Source organism: Sarcophilus harrisii, chromosome 6, assembly GCF_902635505.1.
Source record: "Sarcophilus harrisii chromosome 6, mSarHar1.11, whole genome shotgun sequence".
Taxonomy (NCBI): Eukaryota; Metazoa; Chordata; class Mammalia; order Dasyuromorphia; family Dasyuridae; genus Sarcophilus; species Sarcophilus harrisii.
In genome coordinates, this window is record NC_045431.1 from 171425709 (window position 1) to 171445853 (window position 20145).

Below are 20145 nucleotides of genomic sequence, written 5' to 3' on the forward strand. Positions count from 1 at the left end.
TTCTAGGTGTCACATTCTTATTTCTAAAATGGACATAATCATACTTTTCCTGACTATCTTAATAATTATTTTGAGGAAAGTTCTTTATAAATCTTAAAATTCTATATTTATCATTATCATATTAAATAATATGAAGTACATTTGAAAATTTTTATTTTTTTCTTTGTGAATTTAATGAGCATCAAAAAAGAAAGCTTTCTAAATATGAAGCAAGAAAGGGAAAGAGCATTATATGAGAAACATCATGAATTACTACTATATACAGCTTGTTTTAATGTAATAAATTCAACATGTTACTACTGTCTTGCTTGTTTGATTTTCCTTCTGTACTTCCTTCTCTTCCTTTTTTTGTATGTAAAGAGAAATGCTTCTATGACCCTCTTTAGTTTCTTCTATTTTGACCACATAATCAATAACTCTCCAGTTCTTTGCTACTAGAAAGAGTGCTGTTGTATATGAGAACTTATTTTAGGTTTTTCATCTCTTTATGGGGAAATGTTTAGTATCAACATTTTAGTTACTCTCTGAACATAATTCCAAATAGTTTCCCAGAATGATTAGATGCTAGTGATTCAGGCTGGAGCTCAGAAGAGACAAGGATTGGATAACTATTTGAAAATCATCTATAGAGTAACCTTAATTGAACCTATCAGAGTTAGGAGAGATACTACACTAAAATAGAGGGGCTTAAGAAAGAAAAGACAAGGGGTCAGGACAGAGCCACAATAATCACAGTTTTACCAACCATGTATTAGCATGTCTGTCTTCCTACAAGTCCCGTAGTACTGATTCTTTCCTTCTGATAATCTTTGCCAGTTTGGCATAAAGTAAACCCTGAGAGCTGTTTGGATGTGCACTTGTCATTATGAGGTATTTTGAGCAATCTTTTCCACATGCTGATTAAGTTTTCAATTCTTTTGTGGATTAATTTATTCATATCTCTTGACCACCAATTTGAAACTCACTTCTCTTAACAGTTTTCAGAAGAGAAATACTTCAGCAAAACTAAAGATGAACTCTAGAAAACATTATCTTATTCTTTTTGTACAGCAAAATAACGTTTTGGTCATGTATACTTATTGTGTATCTAATTTATATTTTAATGTACTTAACATCTACTAGTCATCCTGCCATCTGGGGGAGGGGGTGGGGGGTAAGAGGTGAAAAATTGGAACAAGAGGTTTGGCAATTGTTAGTGCTGTAAAGTTACCCATGCATATATCCTGTAAATAAAAGGCTATTAAATAAAAAAAAGAAAACATTATCTTAATATCATTGTGAAGATAATGAGTGCTATTGTTCAGATGTTCCAAGCATTTCTGACTTTCTACGATCCTATTTTGAGGTTTCTTGGCAAAGATACTAGAGTGGTTTGCCATTTTCTTTTTCAGCTTATTTTACAGATGAGGAACTGAGGCAAATAGGATTAAGTGATCTGTCTAGGGTAATATAACTAGTAAGTTTCTGAAGCCAAATTTGAACTCAGGAAAATGATTTCATGATTCCAAGCTGAATGGTCTATTCACTGCACCACCTAACTGCCTCATGGAGTAATGAGAGTATTCATAAATTCATTATTCATAAAATTAGTTTTTCCTTTCTTTCTAGTCCAAAGTGAGTAATTTTCTGAAGTTTCCAGATTGTTATTCCAGTAGAGAGTTTCTGTTAGAAGCTAATTTCAACAGCAACCAGAAAGATGGCTTCATGGAGTCCATGATGGAAAATTAGAAATATATGACAGTTCAATTACTGTCACCAAAGTATAAAATCCATCTATTGTGACTTATTAGTTAATAGATATCAGTCACATATTTCCTAGTCCCTACTTCTCAAGAAACAATTTAATTATGACATCAGAGTACCAAATCATCTCTTGAGGACAAAAGTCAATCCAAGCCAATAAGCATTTATTAAGTACCTACTATGCACCAGACCCTGTGCTAAATGCTGTGAATCACTAATGCATTATTCTTGACCATTAGAAAAAAAAAGAACTATGTTAAATAGAAGTAAAATGTGGTATCCTTAGGTTGCAAGGTTTTCTATAAACTCACAAAAGAAATTAAATCATCTCTTTCTCATTCCATCAGTAGAAATAAGCTAGTCCAATCGACGCCCCCCAAAAAAAATTATTAAAAACCCATGATGCACTGGGTACAGTAAGGGACAAAATCAAAATTAAAAATATTCTTGTGCCCAAGCATATTACATTACTTTGGAGAATATAAGATTGAAAAAATAAGTTTTTAGCTGAAATATGAGGAGAGATATGGGTATTGTGGAAGGCCTTCAATTGTAAAGGCAGTATAGCTTAAAGCAGTATAGACTAGGACTCAGGAAGATCTGGATTTTGATCCATTTTGAACACTTACTAGTATGTGACCTTGGAAAGTCCCAACTTCTCTGTTTCTTAGTATCCTCATTTGTAAAATGAAGGAGTTGGATTCAAAGGCCTCTGGAATCCTTTATAATCCTAATTTTTTATTCCAAAATACAAGATGGATGATGGGCTGATCCTTAGAGGAAGCTAGGGAGTCTAAGAGGCAGAGTGGAGGAGGTAGGGTATCCCATGCAAGAAAGAGAGGCAGTAGAAAGGCAGAAAAGTGGGAAGTAGAGTACAGAGTTTAGAGAATAGCAAAGAAGTTAGTATGACTAGAACATCTAGTATGTGAAGGGGAGTGATATACAATAAGCCTAAGAAGGCAGATCAGAATCCAAATAGAAGGAGATTTTAATGTGAAAGATGCATTGGAGAGTGAAGAGACTGGAAGTTAGGAATCCACCTAAAGTAATAATTCAGGTCAGGGGTGAGTAGAATCTGAATTAGAGCAGTGTCCAAAGGGATATACACAAGAGACATGGTAGTAGTAAAATTGACATGACTTGGTACATAAGAAGGTAGAAAGACAGGCATGGAGAATATCTTTGAGATTGTCATCTTGGTTTTTGGAAGGCTGTGTTCTCAACATAAATGGTAAAATTCAAAAAGGGGATGGATTTCAGGGGAAGTATAATAAACATAAAGAGTTTGTCATGCCTACAAGATATTCAGTGTGAGATTTCAAAAGTTAGTTGGTGGTGTAATACCAGCTCAGGAGAGAGATTAGATCTGCATATATAGATTTTAGAGTCATATACAGAGATATTACAGGAACCCATGGGAGTTTGAGAGAGCTACTGTACCAAGAAAGGATATGGAGAGGGAACAACATCTTATGACAGAGTCAGGACAAAAATCTATAAAACTATAGGCAATAAAAGTTTGGGTTCCCTTATCCTCTCCTCCTGCCAAATCTTGAAACCCAGGTCACCCATATCATCTGCCTTTTCTGGTCTGAATCTCATGCTGCTGAACTCCAATGAAGGAAATAATATAAAGTCCTTACAACTGGGTCCATTAATGTTTAATATCACCTGGAGCTTCACTTCCATGCAGACTTTTTTTTTTTATTTCTAGATCTTTTAATGATTTTTCTAAACCGAAATTTTCAATTAACAACAATAACAAAATCCTCCTATGTTTTCCCCTTCCTATCTTCCTCTCAACCCAGATGAATAAAGAAAATAATCACTCTTATGATAAATATGCATAATCAAGCAAGCTAAATTCCCACATTGACCATGTCCAAAAAAATTGATTTGACTCATTCTGCCATCTGAATCCATCATCTCTCTGTGAAGTAGTGTCTTGTTTTCACTTCATCATTAGTCCTCTAGAATTATGATTGATTATCAAACACAGCAAATTATTTATTCTTTCCTGAATAATTCTGATACTCCCCAATGTCCTTAAACCTTAAACCTGAATTAAAATCCAAATCCATCTGTGCAAGGTAGATAAAGCTAAGCACGCTACTTAATTACTGTTTATCTGTTTCTTTATCTATAAAATTGGAAAAATAAAGCAGCTAACTCCAAGAGTTGTGAGGATAAAATGAGGTAATATTTATAAGTGCTTAATACGGTGCCTGGCATATAGTAGGAGCTATATAAATGGCAGCTATAATTATTCTTTTGGCTTTATCTCAAAACACATTTATATCCTAATCCACCCTATCCTCCCTCATGATTTATTTGAAGGAATAGGAGGCCCTTTTCCTTAACAAGGCTAATCCCTCTTCTGTGTTCATCATCTCATCTATCTGATTTCTTTCAAGTATTTGCCTTCCACATTATTCCCTGTCTCTTTCTCTCATCTTCCACAGTCAGTTCAGAAAATATTTATTAGGTGCCTACTATGTGATTATCAGGAGACACCTCACTAGGCACTAAGGTTAGGAACACAGTGTCTCTTTTGCAAGGAGAGAGGAGTGGAATGTATGTCCAAATGGACATACACTGACTCATCTCTTTGACCAGGTAAAACCCTTTGATTTCATTTCATCTGTTCTCTAGCAGATTGTCTCCTATATTATTCTCACTCTCTCTCAAATGTTCAGTCTTTCCTGTCTACTGATTGTTTCCTTGATTTCTGCAAAAATGATCTTGCCTCTGCCATTCAACCCCCATTCAGCACTTTATTTGATTTGGCCATTCCTGATAGCTACCATTCTGCATTTCCCCTTTCCTTCATACACTTGGTTTCTCCACTTCACTTCCTCTTATTTTCTCCTAAACTCTCTGAAGTCTGGCTTCCAACCTTATCATCGAAGTGAAAGTGTCCTTCGAAAAATAAACAATGACCTCTTGATTGTTAAACCTAAGACCCTTTTCTCAAGTCCCATTCTTCTTGACCTCACTGCAGCTTTTGACACTATCACTCTCTCTTCCTAGTTACACTCTTATCTCTAAGTTTTCATGACATTATTCTCACTTGTTTTTCTTCCTATTGGTTTGATGGCTCTTTTTCAGGCTCCTTTGGTGGACCATAATTAGGATCATATCCACTAACCATGGGTTCTCCATATGGTTTTATCCTTGACCTTTTCCCTTCTTCTTTTATACTAATTCAATTAGTTATCTCTATGCATGTAATTCCTGAATCTATATATCCAATGCTGAGTTCTAATCAAGAATTACCAATTTTATTGAATATGTCAAACCAGATATCCTGTAGAAGTTTCAAACTTAACATGTTCAAAACAACTCATGTATCTTACCCCACTCTTCAACCCTCCCTCACTTCCCAGTCTCCCATCAAGGGAACCAACATTCTCTTAGTCACCTGAGCTCATAATCTTGATGTCATCTTAGATTCTTCACTAGCATTTATCTCACATGTCTGTCTAATCTGCCTTCAAGTTTTGACATTTCTATCTTCATGACATTTGTCTAATATCACCTCTTTTCTCCACTTATAGAGCCCCTACCCTAGTGTGGAATGTAATCACCTAATATTTAGATTGTTTTAATAGCCTACTCTTGGTCTTCCTGCCTCTTGTCTTTCCCCATTCCAGTTCATCCCCTATGTGGCTACCAAAGTGATTTTCTTAAAGCATATTTCTGAGCAGGTCACTTCTCTGTTCCACAAACTTCTATGCTCCCTAATATGTCCTATGACAAATATGAAATATTCTGACATCTAAAGTCCTTCACAAGCCAGAATTTCCCCACCCTCCAGTCTTCTTACACTATTCCCTTCCACAGATGTAGAAATCTAGCTATATCAGCTTACTTGCTATTCCTTCTGTGTGGTGCTCTATCTACTCTATCTGGTTTTTTCACTCTCAATACTCTGTGCCTGAAATTCTCTTTCCTCCCTTCTGACTTTTGACATCCCTTGAAGTCTCCTTTAAGAGTCAGCTCAAATCTCACTTTTTGCAGGAGACATTTTATAGATTTTTTTTCTTCTCTTATTACTCTCCCCATCCAGTTTCTGAGATTATCTTCTATTTGTGTAGTATACATCTTATTTGTACATTCTTATTTGCATCTTGTCTTGCTGTTAGAATGTTAGTTTCTTGCTGTTAGAATGTTAGTTCTTCAGAGGTGGGGAACACTGTTTTTACATTTATTTGTATCCCCACCCTTTTAAAAGAATGCCCATTATATTGTAAGCATCTCCTAAATATGCATGATTGAATAGATTGCTCAGATTTTGATTTTTTTTTTTACTCCCAAGGCAAGGTAATATGAGTATGATTTTTGGAAACATGGAGAGGGTGGAAGAGTTGATGGAAAAGAGGGGGAATCTCCCCAAAGTGCGGTAGCAGCAGCTGCAGATCCAACAACACTGGAGCACATGAAAGCAGCTGAAAACAGTTTTCCAATAACCATTCCCCTCCCCAAGCCCTCAAGGAATGGTGAAAACTGAAGAGGTAAGCAATAAGGTATTGGATTGCTTTTTATCAGTCCCTTTCCTCAGTGGCCAGAGGCTGGTAAAAAACAGATGTGTTTCCAAAAGTGTTCTTTTCTTATTTTCCTTTTCCTAACCCTATTTCAGCCATTCCTTTCTGATACCCAGATCTGATATTCATTCATTCTACTGAAGATTTCATGTCACTGACTTATTTTACTTCTCACGAACTACTGTAGCTGACCCAAATGTATATTTCCTCCTAATCATTGGTTCATGGCATAAAGGTGAGTGGACAGTGTCAGATATAGGACTTAGCAACTATTCTTAGTGCAATTTCTCTTTTTCTAATTGGGTATGTGGTCATATCCATTGTGTCTGAAGCACCTCTGGGCAGTCAGAGAAAGAAGGGAATTATAGGCTTTTGTTTGAACTATTACAATGGGTATTAGGTTTCCCTCCCCCCCCCCCCTTTAACTTCCCCTCTCTTGCATAGTTCATTCCTTCATATTAATACTCAGAATGGTACAGAAATCAGCTTATGTTTATCAAAATATAACCCAGCATAAAAAGCACTTATTAGGAAATAAACAAGATTTCAGGGTGAGCCATGGCAATTCACTAGAAAGCCATGATTCAGGGAAGGGGAAAGAAGCAGAGAAGGGAGATGATTTCATTAGATCACAGTCTGGCAAGAAATTTTATCAAAGCAGATCATTCCTCAAGCAAGTCAGTGAACCAGATAAGCCTCAAACAATTGCTCGTGATTATATTTGGTCCTGGGTAGCAGCATCATATCCTTTGCAATAACCTAGCCTCTGACCCTGATGTGAGGGCACATCTGCCTTCTTCTCTTCATCCCCCACCATCTAATTCTCCTCATTATCAAATTTCTATGAGGAACTCAAAAGTTCCTGGGTATGACTTATCTTTGTCCTGACTGCCATGGTTCCAGATGAAACCACATTTCTCATCAACCTCTCGGTGATAAGGGGCTACATGTTTTATAACTAAACTCCAAAGGACAGAATTAATACAAGCTGGCTCTTTTGTTCAGGCTGCCCTATCAGACTGGAAACTAAGCACATAATATTTTCTGAGGAACTCAGATGTCTGGCTCACTAGGAGCATCAAGCCTGGGGCTTCTTAATGACACCTTGACTTATAAGGCTGCCACACCCTGTGGAGGAAAAGGCTTCCTCTTTTCCACTGGCCTATCCAAATTCTGTACTGCTCTCAATCCATACAATATTTCTTTGCCTCCAGAGATGAGTGAAAACTCAAAATCCCAGCAGTTTATTTGGGTCCAAGCCAATTTCCCATCTGGAAGGGAGGACCTTATACAAATCCAAAAATTAAACAGTACTTATCCCCACCCCTCTCCATCTCAAGCTTGAAACAAAGAGCTTAATGTTCTACTGGGGGCATGTACATTTTAAATAAGTACAAAGGATGTCAAAATAATAGAAAGCAATTCCAAGAAGAAGTAAGCCCCTTCATATTGCGGACAAATTTGCTCATTGGACCAGTCCTTAAAAACAATGTAAAAACAAAACAAAACAAAACAAAACTTAAAAACCCCCACAACAAAACCAAAAAAGCCACCCCCCAAACCCAACCTTTTTATTTGCTTTTCCCCATCACATTAGACTTCCATGTGTCCTCTCATTTACCACTCAATGGTCTTTACTTCCTTTCCTCTTACTTCTCAGTTCCTTGTAATCTAGTCCCAACATTCTATTGAAAAGAATCTCTTCAAGTGACATAACAATATTAGCTGTTTTTAGATTGATGATGATAATGATGGGAAAAAAACACTGGGTTTGAAGCCAGAAGACCTGGATATAATGGAGGGGCTAATAGAGCCTCTCCACTTTTTTGTCTATGTGATTTTGTCTAAGTCACTTATTAGATATACTCATTTTCTAATTTATTGTCAATAAATGATGAATTTGATCGATAGTCATGGAATTAGATATGGACAAACCACCTCCTTTTTTTTGCTAAATTTTCAGAATGGCCAGAGAGATCAACATGATCAGTCCTTGCTTCTGCTTGGTGAGGAAGGGCTGAGACACGACACCTCTTTGTTAGGCTTCTTGATCAGTCATAGAGAATTGAGAGTATGACTAGACAGAAGGTCACATCAAGACATAACAACCTCCCAAGGTGATTAGGCTTGCCCCGATTCACAGAAACTTAGTTCTGGCTGTTTCTGGTACCAACCAAAAAATCTTTCTCTTGAATCTTTTAATTACCTACTTCCATCAGCAGACCTAACTCTAATGCTGTCAAGATTTATTTTCCAGTTATTAACACACTCTCCATCCTTGTAATACAGAAAGAACTCCTGGCTGCCATAGAACAACCCTTCTCCTATCCCTAATTGTCAGTTCCCTTATTCTTATTGTCTACAACCCTCCTCCTACATGTTCCATTCTAGATCTTCATACAACTATGACTTCTGGAATTGTTGACTGGTATTTAACCAAATTCCTTTCATCTTATGTCTAATTCTTTTTGACATCTTCAACTCACTAATCCAGAATAACAACAATAGATAACATTTATAAAGCATAATTAAATGTCAAACATTCTGCAAGCACTTTGCAATTATTATCCCATTTTCATCCTCATAAAAACACTGGGAAATAGATGCTATAATTATTCCCAGTTTATAGCTGAAAAAATGAGATAAATAGAGATGAAGTGACTTGCCTAGGCTCTCATAGCTAATAAGTATCTGAGACTAGATACTAGATACTAGATAGTCAGCTCTTCCTGACTCCATACTTGCAGCTGATACTCTGTCATCTAGCTGCCTTAGAATACAATTTGCTTTCCATTTTTACTTTGAGATTCTCCCTCTATTACCATCCTTTGAGGTTCATTCAGTTCACATTTATTATCCAATCCATATCCTGGTAGTGGCCACAACTTCAAGCCCAAGACATTCTCCCTGCTGTTTCAACATTTTAAATGACTGCATCACAGTCCTCAACTCCTTTCCACCTCAACTCCTTCCCTTATTTTATCATGGGGGCAGGTGGAGCTTCACCATATGTTCTTGTAAGTAATCCAATTTCCAAATCACACTCAATTTCCATGGTCAAGATCTTTGAATTTCTCTTTTAAAAAAATCTGTTCGTTGTGTTTTGTCTTTTCCATGTTTTTCTATCCTTCCCCCATCTTAAACTTCATTCTATTCATGACCTTTCATTACTACGCCAGGTCAGAACCCTTGCTCTGGTTACATTCTGTTCTTTACCAATTTTGACTCCTGAATAATTCCTTATTATGTTGTCCTATCACCCATTTTGCCAAAAAGAAATCATTACATTACTCCCATGTGATTTCTTTATTCCTACTCATGAGCTTCTAAACATAAATGGAGAAAATCATAAAACCAAGCTGATTGAGTCTGTTACAAATTTATACTAGCTTATCTCAATTGGGGCCTGACTAAAGCAAGACAATCCTTCTTTTCCTCTCCAGCTGGGTTCCCATCCCATTCACCTCAGTGGCTATTCTCCAACTAATTTTTTTCTCTTTCTTCCTATGTTTCATCCTTCTGACATTATACCCACCTATCTTTTCCCTTCACTCTAGTCTTTGATGATGAGATCATCTTTTTGCTTGCCAACTCTTAGGCCAATTCTGAGCACACGCATCCTGGATTCCAACATTTCCTGTCTTCTCCATTAGATTTTCTCCATCATCATCCTTGATCTCTTATCTTCAATCTCTCTGTATTAATTCATTCTTCCCATGATGTCTATAAACAAATCCAAATATCCCTTATTCTAAACTGGGAAAACATTTTTACAGTCAAAGGTTCTGATAAAGGACTCATTTCCAAAATATATAGAGAATTGACTCTAATTTATAAGAAATCAAGCCATTCTCCAATTGATAAATGGTCAAAGGATATGAACAGACAATTTTCAGATGATGAAATTAAAACTATTACTACTCATATGAAAGAGTGTTCCAAATCACTATTGATCAGAGAAATGCAAATTAAGACAACTCTGAGATACCACTATACACCTGTCAGATTGGCCAGAATGACAGGGAAAGATAATGCAGAATGTTGGAGGGGATGTGGGAAAACAGGGGCACTGATACATTGTTGGTGGAATTGTGAATGCATCCAGCCATTCTGGAGAGCAATTTGGAACTATGCCCAAAAAGTTATCAAACTGTGCATACCCTTTGATCCAACAGTGTCTCTATTGGGCTTATACCCCAAAGAGATACTAAAAAAGGGAAAGGGACCTGTATGTGCCAAAATGTTTGTGGCAGCCCTGTTTGTAGTGGCCAGAAGCTGGAAAATGAATGGATGCCCATCAATTGGAGAATGGTTGAGTAAATTGTGGTATATGAATGTTATGGAATATTATTGTTCTGTAAGAAATGACCAACAGGACGAATACAGAGAGGATTGGCGAGACTTACATGAACTGATGCTGAGCGAAATGAGCAGAACCAGGAGATCATTATATACCTCAACAGCGATACTGTATGAGGATGTATTCTGATGGAAGTGGATTTCTTCAACAAAGACAAGATCCAACTGAGTTTCAATTGATCAAGGATGGACAGAAGCAGCTACACCCAAAGAAAGAACACTAGGAAATGAATGTAAACTGCTTGCATTTTTGTTCTCCTTCCCAGGTTATTTATACCTTCTAAATCCAATTCTCCTTGAGCAACAAGAAAACTGTTCGGTTCTGCACACATATATTATATCCAAGATCCACTGCAATCTATTTAACATGTATAGGACTGCTTGCCATCTTTGGGGAGAGGGCGGAGGGAGGGAGGGGAAAAATCGGAACAGAAGTGAGTGCAAGGGATAATGTTGTAAAAAACTACCCTGGCATAGGTTCTGTCAATAAAAAGTTATTTAAAAAAATAAAAAAATAAAATCTAAATATAAAAAAAAAATATCCCTTATTCTTTAAAAAAAAAAACCCACAAAAAAAAACGTCAATTTTCTTGACTTAACATTTGACACTGCTAATCACCCTTTTCTCCTTGGTACTTCCTTCTCTCTAGGTTTTTGTGTCATTACTCTCTCCTGGTTCCCCTTCTACCCATATGATCATTTTTATTTCAGATTTTCTTGCTAGATCTTCTTCAATGTCATGTTCACTAAGAGCAGTGTTGTGCTCAAGTGCTTTGACTTGGGCCTTCTTCTCTTTTGTCTTTATACTATCTCATTTTGTTATCTCATCAACTCCTATAAGTTCAATCATCTCTCTATGTAAATGACTATTAGTTCTATTTATCTATTTTTAGTGTCTCACCTGAGCTCCAACTGCACATTATCAACTATCTGTTGGACTTTTGAAATAAGACTATCTGAAACTAAACATATCTAAAATAGATCTAAACATTATTTTTACACCCCGCTCCCCATGACATTCCTTCTTTCTACTTTCTCTCTTATTGTGAAGGATGTCACAGTTCTTCCCACCCCTCAGATTCATAACCTTGGTATCATTCTTAGTTTTTTCTCTAATTTATCCTGCATATCTAATCAGTTGACAAATTTTATCATTTATTTTTCATAGCATCTCTTTATGTACATTTCTATATATGCCTGGACTGTTGAAATAATCTAGTGTTAGTCTTTTCCCCTTATTTTCCCTCTTTACTCCAGGCTGTCCTCCAAATAGCTGATCAAGTAGTTTTGTAAAAGCCTGACCATGTCAGTCCTCTGCTAATGAATTCCAAGATCAAATTTTCTTTAACCTTTAAAGGTTTTTCCATCCTAACCTCTTTTTAATATTCTTTCACCTTACTGCCCTCTACAATCCAACAATTCTGGCCTACCTCCTCCTTTCAACAAAGAACATTTTGCTTTCTATCTGAGTGACTATGCAATGAATTTTCCCTTTAATTGGAAGATTCTCACTCCTAACTTTTGACCTTAAAATCCTTGACTTCTTGAAAAACTCAATTTAAGTGTCACTTCCTCCAGAGGGTCTTTTCTGGTTATTTCTGGGAAAGCTATTAATACCAAATCCTTTGTTTTGCTCAAATCTATTCTATTTCTGTAGCATTTTTGTTGTTCAGTCTTGTAATTCTTCATGACCTTATTTGAGGTTTTCTTGGTAGAGATACTGAAGTGATTTGCCATTTCTTCTGTAGCTCATTATATGTATGAGGAAACTGAGACAAAGAAGCTAAGTGATTTGGCCAGGGTCACACAGCTAGTAAATGTGTGAAGCTGGATTTGAAATAAAGTCTATGATGCTTGAAAATTAAAAAAAAATCTTTCTTAAAAATAACCCTCTTTGTAGTCTGATGTGAAAATGGAGACTCAACATGATTGTCCATAACTATGTGTCAGAAGCAGCAATGTTTGAATTTCGATCTGTTGACTCAAGTGTAGCCCTTCTTTTCCTGTACACCCCACTAATTCACTTTATCATTGTTGACTTGTCCTGGAGATATTTATTTCAGAAGATTAAAGATAAAGCAAGTACTTAAAGAGAAATATTGCACTGGAGCTGCAGAATTAGACTTTCACTAGACATGGCCAACAAATTCATTTCTCTTACTTAACTATAGAGTGCCTTTATTATAAGGAAGAGCTTGGGATAAGCAAGGGATATTAATAGTTAGAGATAGAGATTAAAATAGCAAAAACAAAAGAAAAACCATCAGTTGAACAGAACATAGAAAAATAAAATAAAAAGGGACACCCAAAAAGACAATTTTATTTCTTCTTTTCTAGCACAGTTGGTAGCCAGGTATTGTCTCTTCATCAGGAGAATGATGCTTCCCTATGCTTCAATTTTATCCCTAACTCAAATTTCTGATAAACAATTATGTTTTGGGGGTTTCTAAAGAGTCCTCCCCAGCAAAGGGAAAGCTTCTTTTTTTTTTGAGGTTTCTAGAATATAACTATGAATCAGTTATGTGATGGGCAGTTTAATTCTCTCACACAGAAAAACAGATACTAAGCAATAAAGAATCAGAGAATGATTCTTATTATTTGAAAGGCCTCACTGAGAAACTTGCAGCTGGGTTGTTCCTTGACTTTTTATATTTACCCTAAACAGAGTGCTGACTGATCAATGTTAAGTGAACTTGTTTATACTCAGGGGCTGTCAGTCTCTCTGTCTCTGTCTCTTTCTCTGTGTCTCTGTTTCTGTTTGTCTGTCTGTCTCTCTCTCTGTCTGACTGTTTCTCTCTGATTAGTGTAATCAAATGGTAGTGCTGAGGCATGGAAAATGCTGACCCAAATCTTAGGTCCTTCTTTTTTATATTTTCTGAGGTCTATCTCAGCTCTCAAACTGTGATATCTATTATAAAGGTGTGGTATCTATTATATAGCTTTTCCTTAAATGGAAATTTATTGTTTTATATTGGATTTTCTCTTATGGTCTGCTTGTATAAATGACAATATTGTTATCTTTTTTTCATTTTGTATTTAAGATTTAAAAATTGCAAAAAAAGGGAAAAAAACCCTAAAAATAAAATTCAATTCAGAAGCTATTTTGGTGACACTTTTGGAAAATCAGATCTCAGCTTTCTGTAGGTATCAGTGAATGAAATAATACCTCTCCTTGTAGTTCAGTTTAATTGAACAAGTTTTTTTTTTTTTTTAAGTGCCTATTATATTAGTGCCTTCTAGCAATATTGATTCACTCTGACTCCCTTGTTCCTTCCCCCTCCCTTTCTTGATCTGGACTTGTAACTTTATTGAATATTTAATGAGGAAATTCTTTCCACTCATAGATATCAATAATGCATTTGTAATTTAGAATTTTCAGAAGTTACTTGGGACCAAGAGGCTAAGTTTCAAGTTCAGAGTCTCAAAGTTAATATGTGTCAGAGATAAATCTTGAACGTTTTTTTTCTTGACCTCTCTTTCCACAATGTCAGGTTTCACCTATGAATCTAGCTGGTTCAGTAATTAGTGTACTGGGCCTAGAATCAGGAAGGCATCTTCCGAAGTTCAAACCTGATCTCATATATTTACCAACTTTGAGACCCTGGGCAACTTACTTAACCCTATTTGCCCAAGTTTCCTGAGCTATAAAATCATCCATTATCTTTGCCAAGAAAATCCTAAATGGAGTCATGAAGAGTCAGACAGAAAAAGACAGAACAACAAATCTCTAAATCTAGCCAAGGAATACGAACCATTAGCCTTGGAAGCTATAACCATTTTTAAAATTATAGATTAAATAATTATAAAACAATGATTAAAATAAAATTAGTTTTAAATAATGGTAAAATAATTCACAATTCCCCCTTTTTCCAGGAGTCAAAGTTCTTGGCCTGGTGAGCACCCTACTCCACCCCTCCCTAACCATCACCTCTTAGAATACTTAACTTCCTTTCAAGCTCAGCTTAAGCACTACCTGTTACATGAGTTGTGGGTGCCTCCACCCACCACTGTACCACATCAAGTTATATCACTGATTTACTCTACATTTATTCTTTTCCTTTTTCATGGGGTTTTCTAGGCAAAGATACTGGAGTGGTTTGCCAATTCCTACTCCAGTAGAGTAAGGCAGAATTAAGAGACATACCTAGGATCACACGGCTTAGCAAGTATTTGAGGCCAATTTTGAATTTGGGAAGATGAGTCTTTTTTTATTCCCAGGCTGACATTCTATTTACTGAGCCACAGCCACATCACTGACTCTTTGCATTTACTTTGTATATATTTTGTATATACCTAAAGGGGAACATACTATCCCCATATAATTTAAGTTCCCTGATAGAAGGGACTACTCTATTGTTGTCTCTGGATAGTCGGCAACTAGCAGAGTATCTAGCACACAATAAGTACTCAATATATTCTTGTGGATTGCTGCATTGATTAGTTGGGTTTCTTGGAACATAGAGGCAATCATGATTTAGCAGATAGAAAGAGGGAGGAGAGGCAGCATGGCACAATGGAATGAGTATTGGCTCTGGGGACAGGGAAGTGGATTCAAACCCTGCTTCCCTTACTTATATTCCCATAACTTTAGCTAAATCATTCAATCTCTCCAGAATCAGTTTCCTCATTCTAAAGACTTCCAACACTAAAACTGTGATGCAGAGAAGTTGTGACCTAAGAGAATTGTCTGAGACTCTAAGTAACTAGTTTAAGGTTATACAGCCAAATGTGTCAAAGGTAAGGCTTGAACATAGTGTTTTTCCTGACTCCATATCAGATTCTATAGAATATTCTGCACTGCTATTATGACCCCATTGCCACAATGTCATTGTCTAGAAATGCAGAATGATATAAATGCCATATACAGCACTTGGCTTATGATTGTGGAGAATTGGAGAATTGGGTTTGGATTTTAGCTGAGACACCAGCTAACTATTCAATCTTATCACTGTTCTCTCCGGGCTATAGTTCTGTCAAATGGAAGGTAGGCTAAGTGACTTCTTAGGGCTTTCCCATATTGAAATCCATGAGGAAAAGGCAAAAGGTTGCCAGTATGGGGAGGAAAGGAAATGAAAACTATAATATCAGATGACATCTTTTTAGAAAAGATTAGATCTGTAATTTTTATTGTTGTTGCTTTATGAACTCTTGTAAACTGTGCTGAACTAGGGAGTCAAAAGACTGGAATTCAAATTCCATTCTTGCTACTTATGTGAACATGGGGCAAATTGTTTCATTTTTATAGGCCTCAGTTTCCTCATTTTTAAAATGAGGGGATTGGATTATGTGACCTCTAATTCATGTATTATGGCCTGCTGAAATTGAGGACTCTTGAATTAACAATATGTCTATCTTATTAATGACTAAATTTTATTTTATTTTTTTGGTGAGGACAAAAAACATTGCTATTACTACATCCTTTCATTCAAGGGAAAAAAAAAAAACTACATTTTTTTCTCAACATGAATTTCTTAGAAAAAGCCAGGGAAGTTAGTAGAATATGTCAGATTTAGAGATAAAAGAAATTTTCAAGATTATTTAGTCTGATGATCTCATTTTACTGATGAGAAACCTGAGACTTAGAGAGGGGAAGTCACTGGGCCATGGCCAGATAAATGTTAATGCTTAAATTTGAATTCAGGACCTCTATCTCCATATTCAGGACTTTTTCATTATTTTATGTCTATTCATGCCACTTGACTAGTTTCAGCCATATCATACCCTGGACTACAGTAAGCTCATGTATGAAAAGAAAGATTTGGACAAAATGGTTTCCAACATTACCTTCCAATTCTATTATTCTCTCTTAGACACTTTGTTGAGTCAAATTTTAAAGACATATTTCAGTAATTTTGAATCCTTTGTTTACTCTCTTTCTTTGGTATGCATCACTTAACAATCTAGTTAATGAAACAGCTAATGAAATAAAAATTTTAGAAGCAGATAAACAAGGATATGGAGCAAGATCTATCCATTCTATTTCCCTCATAGGCATGGCCTACATATTAGCTGAAGGCATTAGTGAAGGCTATTCTGGAGAAGAGAAGTTGCGAGGAATGGGAGATGAGATGTAATTTCAAGCACCTGAAAATACATAATGTGGAAGAGGGATTAAATATATTTGATGAATCTTTAGAAGACAAAACTTCTACCAGTTTCTGCTCTATTTAAAGAGAATTTTCTTGTAATTTTAGGTCATAAGAAGCAGAATGAGCTCCCTCTGGAGGACATGATTTAGCCAACCACTAAAAGCTTTAACTTCTCTTTGCTTTAATCTACCAAAGAAGGAAATGGCAAACCACTCCAATATCATTGCCAAAAAAACCCCAAATGGATTTTGAAAGAGAACATATTTGAACTGTAAAATACCAATAATTCTCATTAAAAACATCAATATACAAACAATTAAGTTTTAAAAAATAATTCAATTTGGTAGATTTGTTCTTTTGTTCCTAGGACAATTCCTCCTCCTCTCTCCCTCCCCCCGCCCCGGGTATTAGGTTAAAAAAGTTAATAACTTTTCCTCCTCCTCCTTTCACATCTTCTTCCTCCTCCTTTTTCTTCTCCTCTTCTTCCTTTTCCTCCTCCTCCTCCTCCTCCTTCTTTTCCTCCTGCTTCTCCTCCTCCTTCTTCTTCTCTTCCTCCTCTCCCTCCTCCTCCTTTTTCTTCCTTCTTCTTATTCTCCTACTAATTTTTTTAAATGATAGATATGATGTGGAGTAAGAGGAACAAATTTTAAACCACTTGGTAGCTGTATGAACTTGTTAAAGTCTCTTAATGTCTCCAGTCTTTAGTTTCTAATATGACAGAAAAGGAGATTAGACTAGATGGCCTTGAAAAGCTCCTTCAAACTCTAAATTGATGAACCTCTGTAGGGAAAATATATCTTATCTTGGCATTTCCAACTACAAAGAGCAATTGGTTGACCTCTGTGGTTTTTCTCTCTTTCCCTGTTGCTACCAAATGTAGGACTCAATGGAAGTATAGTATATTGGCATAGAAAATGAATGATGTGTGAGATTAAGAAGCAAGGTTTTCCCTGTTACTTTATTAATAATGTGTACATATCTATCAGAAGATGAATAGTTTACATTTAGTGAAAATTTAATTGAGTCTTGTCACTTGATGCATAAACCACATTTTTAAGCATATGCCTGAGATTCAGAAACACCAGCCAATATAAGAAATTTGTAGAGATCCACTTTCTTCTGTCATGTTTAGGCCTCAATTGATTCCAGGAAATAATAAATGCATGTCATTACTTAAATGAAAAGTGTTTTGCCTCCTCTTTCCTTCTTTATAAAAAACTTTGGAGAATTTTTGGATGATATATTGCTGTGAAAAGCTCAAAACTAGACAAGAATGCAAGCTTGAAAATTAGTACTGTTATATTCTTTCCCTTTGAATCCAAGTGCTAATGAAATGCTAGACACATAGTTGGTGCCTAATAAATGTTTGCTGACTGATCTGTTACCTTTTGATCTGAAGAGATGATTAGTGCTGAATTTTTCATAGAAAATTGTCCCTTGCTTTTATTTATATGGTCCTCCTCTGAGACCAAAGTATCTCAGGAAAAGGAATTCTCAAAGGAGACCTCTGAAAGGAAAATTTGTCTGTTCCCTTCAAATGCTATTGAAGCACAGTATATCAATCAAATAGACCATTTTCCAATAGTGCTGCATATTTATTATTTATCTTAATATTTGTGGATGTACATGGTACTGTCTCTAGGAAAAAATCAGAATGAAGATAGTTAAGTGGTCTGGTATTGCTTTGGCAGTTGAAAAGCACAGAGGTCTCCTATTTTTAGGAGTAGACTCAGGCCTTAAAAATGAGAACATTTTAAGGACATTGGGCAGAATAGTGAAAGGTCCAGAAAAATGTACAATTAAGATGTCTAATGTCAAGGCAGGTGAGACAACTCAGGAAGTTTTTTTGAATCTTGTCTGAGAAATTTGACTACAGAGATATAATTATTCCAGTAATTTCACATTTGTCTGCCCTCTGACAGTGAAGAATTTCTCAAAGTTGTAGGGGTCCTTCCAATGAAAGGACGAGTTACTTCTGAGAAATTTAATGCCACAAATTAATCCAGGAATTTCACTTTGTCCAGGGCAGAGGCTCAGATTCTGCATGATAGACAGATACCAAAGGTTCCAGATTGGCATTTTCTCTGGACTTAAGCCATGTCCGTCAGGAGTACAATACCAAGAAACTTATATTGGACAGACAAAAGAGGGTCTGACCCCCTGGAGGGCCTTTCAATCATAACAAATGATGAGACTGCCAGAAAGCCTAAAGAAAACCATTGTAGTGCCAGTAGATGATCTTCTGAAAGCATGGCCAGATATCTCCTGATATGATGTATATAAACTTTAGTTGAGATGTTGGAAGGGGCAAACCAGAATAGGATTACATTAATTTTGTCTCTAATACTGCATGCAAAGGCTGATATAAATAGGCTCCGGATATCGTGAGGATGCAGATACAATTGCACTGAGAAGAGTGAGCTAGAGCTATGTAGATACAGAAGCCAATGCCAACAATGATGGTGGGGAGGCAAGTACTCCTGAATTACAATAGTAGATATAATATGAAGTGCTTCACCTTAATTGACTCAGGATCCTTTCCACCATGAGTCATGGAAGCAACTCAGAGCAATAGCACTACAGTGCTGAGCTATAGGCTTAAGACCTGTGCATAACCATATTCTTCTTGGAGAGGTAGAGAGTCAAGGGAATGGAGAGTTCAGAAGTCTTTCATTAAAAACACCTCCCTTAAGCAATCATCAGGAAAACAGAACTTCTGTCATAATTGTGATCATACTTATATTGGATATCCTACTGAAAATAATGGAACATTGATCATACAGAAGGTATAATCCTCTGATACAGCTCCAGAGTAAGAAAAAGACATTTCTGTGTATCCTGAGGACAGTCATACTGATCTTATTAGTCATTCCTTATGGATCTATTCCAAATGGAATCATAGAACTCTATAAGGAGAAGATAATATAGATTGAGAATATACACAATGGTGTACTGGATAGTGTATTTCATTACCATTATTTATGATTTAAGAAAATCACTTTAGGATTTGGACTTGATGGACCAAATAACAAAGAATAATCATATTTGGGACACATTGAATATCATAGATTCATTCTAGAAGTTTTTGATGTCAACAGGAAAGTGAACATATGGTATATGCAAGGCTATTAACACTATTGAAATGTCAATATTTATAGGAACCAGTTATATAGGAACTGATAGGAACCAATTATAGCTTATTAAAATACTAGTAAGATACTATGGGAAGCTGTTCCCAATCTGTCTTAATTCTAGTGCCTTCTATCTCTTGTTTTCTATTTATCCTGAATATAAATTATTTAAAAATATTTATTTGGTTGATTTCTCCACCGGTGGATTATTAGCTCTTTAAGGGCAATGTCCTAGCACAGTGCCAGGACATAATTGGCATTTAATAAATGTTCATTAAG